General features: G+C 49.5%; 2 protein-coding genes across 4 annotated transcripts in view; both read right to left on the reverse strand.

Annotated features, from left to right (window-relative positions):
• Positions 1–7500, reverse strand: part of LOC311326379 (major histocompatibility complex class I-related gene protein-like) — a 356702-nt gene that overhangs the window by 248631 nt on the left and 100571 nt on the right. The gene's annotated exons all lie outside the window — the stretch shown is intronic.
• Positions 1–7500, reverse strand: part of npr1a (natriuretic peptide receptor 1a) — a gene marked incomplete at both ends in the record, with an annotated part of 152334 nt that overhangs the window by 93424 nt on the left and 51410 nt on the right. The window lies entirely within an intron of this gene.

The raw sequence follows: 7500 nt of genomic DNA on the forward strand, positions 1-7500 counted from the left end.
ACAGTCACTCACCAGAATATATTTCAGACATGCTTGTTAAGTACATGCCCAACAGACCACTCAGATCCTCAGGTACTGAACTTTTAACAGTTCCAAAAGCCAGGACCAAGAAACACGGAGAGGCAGCTTTTAGTTTCTATGCCCCCAACCTCTGGAACACCCTACCGGAGTGCCTAAGAAGGGCCGAAACAACAGAGGTCTTCAAGCGAGACCTCAAGACGTACCTTTTCGACCTAGCCTACAATCACTAGCTAGGAACTTGAGACACAGAAAGGCAGCCTCAAACCTACCTGTGAATCCTCTGTATACATTGGTATTTATCCTGCTATGCACTGTATGTATATCAAGTAGTGTACAGAAGCTGGTTGCCCTGAAACAGGCTTGTTCTGTTCTGACAGCTGTGTGGCTTCAATGGCTCAGTGTGCTACTAACCGTTTTCTGTCTCCCCTAGTGCCTCTCTCTCTCCCTCCTACCTTCTAACCAAGATGCCCAACTGTCGCCCGCAGACCACCCTGAGTCCGATAGATACCTCCGTGTCAGCTGTGGATGTCGTAGTATTTAGTACACACACACACACACACGTACACACAGACACACATCAGTCCACATCTGGCTTAGGTCTGGACCTGATGCTCTTAGCCTTTCTTGCTCTGAAAATTTAATTTAATGTAATTTAATTTATTGCTCTTTAAATGTTCTTAGCCATTAGACAAATATATTCCAGGAGCTTGCCCCAGGTTGCCTGTTTCAATATCTGTGTGGTCTGTATGGCTCTATGTGCTACTAACCCTGCTCTGCCTTCCCTCTGCCTTCCCTCTCCCTAGTGCCTCTCTCTCTCCCTCCTATCTTCTAACCAGGTTCAGTGGATGCCCCACTGTCACCAGCAGACCTCCCGGAGTCCGATAGATACCCCCGTGTCTGCTGTGGATGATGTAGCATGTCCGTAGAATATTCTCTCTCCTATGATGCTTTTTTAGCCTCTCTTACTCTGAAAATGTAATTTAATGTTATTTATTGCTCTATAAATGTTCTTAGCCGGTAGACAAACATACTCCTGGAGCTTGCTCGATCGCCTTGTTGAGAGGGGTCAGGGAAGAATTTTTACAGCTCACTTATCTGGCCCCCGGGTGATTACTGTTTTTTTGCTTCCCTCTGGAATATGTAGAGAGTGGGTCGTATGCCCACCTCCCTTGTTCTCTGTAAAGCGCATTGTGTTGCCTCTGGGTATGAAATGCGCTATACAAATAAATCTTTGATTGATTGATGGATTGACATTCACTCACTCACTCACTGACAGTAACACACATACACACACACACACACACACTGTACACACACACACACACACACACACATGCACACACACACACACACAGACACACACAGCACAATGTCTAAAGGAGGGAGCAGCAAAGCCAATGGCACCCTGTCAGATCCTGTCAGATTATGACATCATCTCCAGGCGCATCACGCAACGGTATCTAAATAATCTATGACTAATCTATGATAACAAAAACAATGACGAGATCTATTGATATTTTCAGCAACAAATCAAAACCAGATGAAAATCCTCGGGAGGGACCATTTGGGAAGAGATCCGGAATGCTGTTCGATCCAGCTCCCGGCAGTGTGCCAAAGGGCCCTTGATCAAGACACTAACCCCCCAAACATGTCTCACGTGTGGAACGGTGGTGCAGTACCTGGTACTGTCACCTCACAGCAAGAAGGTCTCTGGGCCTTTCTGTGCACAGTTTGCATGTTCTCATGTTCTCATGTTCTCATGTTCTCCCCGTGTTCACAAGGGTTTCCCCCATAAAATAATAAAACATGCAGAAGAACAGATCGCCAACACTGTTCAGGACGGGAGCGCTTGGTTGGCCCCCCTGGCGCGTCCCAGAATGCACTCTGCCTGCTGTCTGCTCCCAGCTGCCCTCGGGGGGAGGACAATGGTATGGCGTCACATTTATGTCAAAAGTCAGACAGACGGACATACGGACAGATTATGTTATTTCACATGCGCAGATAATAACTGCGCACTTGCGTGATGTAAGTCCTCGCGAACAAAAGCATGCACTTGATTTCTGCGTGCTCGCAGTGTAGCTCTGCACGTGCGAACCGGCCTCTCTTGCTCGACGTTAAATTCTGCGAGCTCAATGAAAATCTGATGGACAATTTGGGGCGTATACCAAGGGAGGGACTGCCCTCTTGTGATTGGTCAGCCTAGGCTACATGAAAAATAATGGGTTAGCTGGGAAGAGCTCTCAACATGGTTTGATTCATCATTCATTGATTCTATAGGCAAATCACGTATGAGAAAACAGTTGCTGGCTAGCTAACATCCGCCTGGTTACCGTTAACAGAGGAAAGCAAGCGCATAATGGAACACATTAAGACCTCAATGCATGACTAGTTAATCACATTAAACATTTAAAGCTAGAAGATGAGACAGTCTTAGAATAACGTTAGCCTCTTTCCAACTGGTTGCCTTTTGTATTCTGTGGATATGTTCTGGATGTGTTTTATGTCAAATATGATATTACCTTTGATTGATATGATATATGATATTACCAATATGATATAGCCTACTGTCCAAATATGACTTACCTTTGATTGAAGAGCTGTGGAACTTAGTTACACGATTAATGTTAGTCAACCAAAATCAGAGACAAATGGGAAAGGTCGACGCGGCTGCTCACAAAAATCAGTCTGGGTTTTCTTATTTAGTTAGTAGGTCCATCAGAGACTGACATGTATGTGAAGAAGCACTGAAACGTTTTCATAATAACCTTTAATGTAATGTATTTTAGATTTGGATGACAACATACGAGGAAGAGAGACCCGGCCTGGAGGAAGTCCGGGGCCCTCGTCTGGAGCCAGGCCCGACGGAGGGCCCGCCTGCGAGCGCCTGGTGGCCGGGCTTACCACGGAGACCGGCCGGGCCCAGCCCAAAAGAGCTACGTGGAGACACCATCTCATCCTCCATCCTGTGGACCCACCACCCGCGGGAGGAACTGTCGGGGTCGGGTGCGCTGCCAACTAGGTGGCGGTGAAGGTGAAGGGCACCGACGGACCGGACCCGATCGGCAGAGGCTGGCTCTGGGGACATGGAACGTGACCTTGCTGGGGGGGAAGGAGCCGGAGCTTGTGAGGGAGGTTGAGCAATACCAATTACACCTGGTGGGGCTAACCTCCACGCACAGCACCGGCGCTGGAACCAAACTCCTGGATAGGGGTTGGACCCTGTTCTTCTCTGGAGTTGCTCACGGTATGAGACGTAAGGCAGGTGTGGCTATACTAGCTAGCCCCCAGCTGAGCGCCTCTGTGCTGGAGTTCACCCCAGTGGACGAGAGGGTCGCCTCCCTGCGCCTTAAGACTGTGGGGGGGGGGGACTCTGACTGTGGTTTGTGCTTATGCACCGAACAGCAGTTCAGAGTACTCAGCCTTCCTAAGTGGAGTCCTATTTGGGGGTCCCGCAGGGGACTCCACTGTCCTATTGGGGGACTTCAATGCACACGTGGGCAATGATGGAGAAACTTGGAGGGGCGTGATTCGGAGGCATGGCCACCACGATCTGAACCCGAGTGGTGTTTTGTTGCTGGACTTCTGTGCTAGCCACAGTTTGTCCATAACAAACACCACGTTCGAACACAAGGATGCTCACAAGTACATTTGGCATCAGAACACCTTAGGCTGAAGGTCAATGATAGATTTTGTTATCGTATCATCTGATCTGAGGCCATGTGTTTTGGACACTCGGGTAAAGAGAGGGGCAGAGCTGTCCACTGATCACCATCTGGTGGTGAGCTAGTTTCGATGGCGGGGGAAACCTCTGGACAGACCTGGAAAACCCAAGCGTGTAGTGAGGGTGAACTGGGAACGTCTGGAAAAGGGGCCTGTCCAGAGAGATTTCAATCACCACCTCCGGCGGAGCTTCTCAGGCATCCCTGTGGAGGTTGGGGACATCGAGCATGAGTGGTCGGTGTTCAAAGCCTCCATTGCTGAAGCTGCGGCTGGGAGCTGCGGCCTGAGGGCCATAGGTACCTCAAGGGGCGGTAACCCTAGGACACCGTGGTGGACAGCGGTGGTCAGGGAAGCCGTCCGACTGAAGAAGGAGGCCTTCCGGGATATGTTAGCCAGGGGGACTCTAGAAGCAGTTGCAGGGTATCGACTGGCCCGGAGGGCTGCGGCTTCGACCGTGACCAAGGCAAAGCAGCGGGTGTGGGAGGAGTTCGGAGAGACCATGGAGAAGGACTTTCGGTCGGCACCAAGGTGTTTCTGGAAGACCATCAGACACCTCAGGAAGGGAAAGCGGGGGACCATCCAAGCTGTATACATCAAGGAAGGGACACTGCTGACCTCAACTGAGGAGGTTGTTGAGCGTTGGAAGGAGCACTTTGAGGAACTACTGAACCCGACTAATCCACCCTCTACAATCGAGGCAGAGCCGGAAGATGATGGGAGGTCATCGTCAATTTCACTGGAAGAGATCAAGCAGGTAGGTAGTCAAACAACTCCACAGTGGCAAAGCCCCAGGGACTGATGAGATCCGTCCAGAAATGCTGAAGGCGCTGGGTGTTGAGGGGCTGTCTTGGTTGACACGCCTCTCTAACATTGCGTGGACGTCCGGGTCAGTGCCAAAGGAGTGGCAGACTGGGGTGGTGGTGCCAATATTCAAAAAAGGGGACCAGAGGGTGTGTGCCAATTATAGAGGCATCACATTACTCAGCCTCCCAGGGAAAGTGTACTCCAAGGTGCTGGAAAGGAGGGTCCGGCCGATAGTCGAACCTCAGATCGAAGAGGAACAATGCAGATTTTGTCTCTTGCAAGGATCTTAGAGGGGGCTTGGGAGTTTGCCCAACCTGTCTACATGTGTTTTGTGGACTTGGAGAAGGCTTACGACCGGGTCCCTCGAGAGGTCTTGTGGAGGGTTATGCGGGAGTATGGGGTGAGGGGATCCCTACTTAGGGCCATCCAATCCCTGTACACCCAGAGCGAGAGCTGTGTCCGTGTCCTCAGCAGTAAGTCGTCTTCCTTTCCGGTGGGGGTTGGTCTCCGCCAGGGCTGCGCTTTGTCACCAATCCTGTTTGTGATTTTCATGGACAGGATATCGAGGCGTAGTCGTGCAGAGGTGGGTTTGCAGTTCGGTGAGCTGGGGATCACGTCACTGCTTTTTGCAGATGATGTGGCCCTGATGGCATCATCTGCCTGCGACCTCCAGCACTCTCTGGATAGGTTTGCAACTGAGTGTGAAGCGGCTGGGATGAGAGTCAGCACTTCTAAGTCTGAGGCCATGGTTCTCAGCAGGAAACCGGTGGTCTGTCCGCTCCAAGTAGGAAATGAGTCCTTACCCCAAGTGAAGGAGTTCAAGTATCTGGGGGTCTTGTTCACGAGTGAGGGAACCATAGAGAAGGAGTTTGGCTGGAGAATCGGAGCAGCTGGTGCGGTTCTGCAGTCGCTTTACCGCACTGTTGTGACGAAAAGAGAGCTGAGCCAAAAGGCAAAGCTCTCGATCTACCAGTCCATCTTCATCCCCACCCTCACCTATGGTCATGAAGGATGGGTCATGACCGAAAGAACGAGATCACAGATACAAGCGGCCGAAATGAGTTTTCTCCGGAGGGTGGCGGGGTCCCCCTGAGAGATCGGGTGAGAAGTTCAGTCATCCGGGAGACTCGGAGTAGAGCCGCTGCTCCTTTGCGTCGAAAGGAGCCAGTTGAGGTGGTTCGGGAATCTAGTGAGGATGCCTCCTGGGTGCCTCCCTAGGGAGGTGTTCCAGGCGTGTCCGGCTGGGAGGAGGCCGCGGGGTAGACCCAGGACCAGGTGGCGGGATTACATCTCCGCACTGCTCTGGGAGCGGCTAAAGATTCCCCAGGCAGAGCTGGTTGATGCTGCCAGGGAAAGGGATGTATGGGGCCCCTTGCTGGAACTGCTGCCTCCACGACCCGACCCCGGATAAGCGGATGAAGATGGATGGATGGATTTTAGCAGTGATTTGGACCAAACAACAATACCAACACGCGCCAGTGTGGCTTCAGTGCCTGGGTGTCTGCGTACTCTCCCTCGGGCCTATACCTTCGGCAGAGCTCGCTCTGATACAAGGTTATATATCGTTTTAACTTTTTGTTTTCAATTTCAGTTTAGTTTTGATTAGTTTTAAAGCAGGTTTGCTAGTTTAGTTTAGTTTTTATTTTTTGAAAATGCTTAGTTTTAGTTTAGTTTTTATTAGTTTCAGTATTAGTTTTAGTTTTTTCTTTCTTCTGTGCTAGCCTTGTGAGACCATCCTGATCTCGTGAGCTCACGTTGTTTCACTCTGTGTGAAACAAACCATCTGGCGAACGTCAGGTTACTCCTGCGCAGGGACACAGCTAAAGAACATGGAGGATAGATTTCATATCCACCCCAAATACTAGGCTTATCTATGAAATGAAAAAGACTAAAACTAAGGACATTTTCTCAATAATTTTAGTTTATTTTAGTTATTTTTGTAAACACATAATACAGTTTTAGTTAGTTATCGTTTTTTTGTAAAGTCTAGTTTTTATTTTTATTTCAGTTAACTAAAATGTTTTTTCACACCTAGTTTTCGTTTTGTAGTTTGTTTTCGTTAACTATAATAACCTTGCTCTGATAGCATCAGTGTTGGTCTGCTAAATGCCCGTTCCATCTCCAACAAATCGTTTGTCTTAAATGATTTCTTCATAACCAAGGACCTGGATTTCCTGCTCATCGCGGAGACCTGGCAGAAGGCCGAAGAGTTTGCCTCTCTCAGCGAACTCTGACCCCCAAACTGCTCCTACTCCTGTGCCCCTAGAACGACAGGCCGGGCCGGGGGTCTCGCCATGATACACAGAGACTGCTTCTCTACGCGCCCGGTGATCTGTGGAACTTTAACTTCCTTCAAGGTATTCATTTCCAAAGTTGGCCGCGCTAACCTGTTTTATTGTATTCTGACATCATCACCCTATACCTGCTCCCCCTAGCTCACATCATCACCCTATACATGCTCCCCCTAGCTCACATCATCAGCAATATTAAGGGTGTGTCCTACCACTGCTATGCTGATGACATCCAGCTGTATGTCTCCTTTAAACCTGAGAAGATGCAAAAACTCAACATCTGATTGGACTGTCTGTCTGCCATTGAGGGCTGGATGGTGAGCAGCTTTCTCCAGCTTAACGCGGCTAAAACAGAGGTCCTAATCACAGCTTCTGACAGCATAGCAGCAAAGGTAAAACACCTGTTGGGGCCCCTTACGACGAACGTCCGCCCCCATATTAGAAATCTTGGGGTGTTTTTTGATCAGGCGATGAACCTGGACAATCATGTAGCATCACTGTCCTGAAACAGTTTTTTCCACTTCAGAAACATCTCCAAACTCAGGTCTGTGGTGTGTCATACTGAGCTCAAAATGGCCGTTCACGCTGTCATATCATCCCGGCTTGATTATTGTAACTCACTCTTCACCTGTCTTAGCAAATCCTCGGTTCACCGACTACAACT

Source organism: Borostomias antarcticus (assembly GCF_949987555.1).
Source record: "Borostomias antarcticus genome assembly, chromosome: 27".
NCBI classification, from domain to species: domain Eukaryota; kingdom Metazoa; phylum Chordata; class Actinopteri; order Stomiiformes; family Stomiidae; genus Borostomias; species Borostomias antarcticus.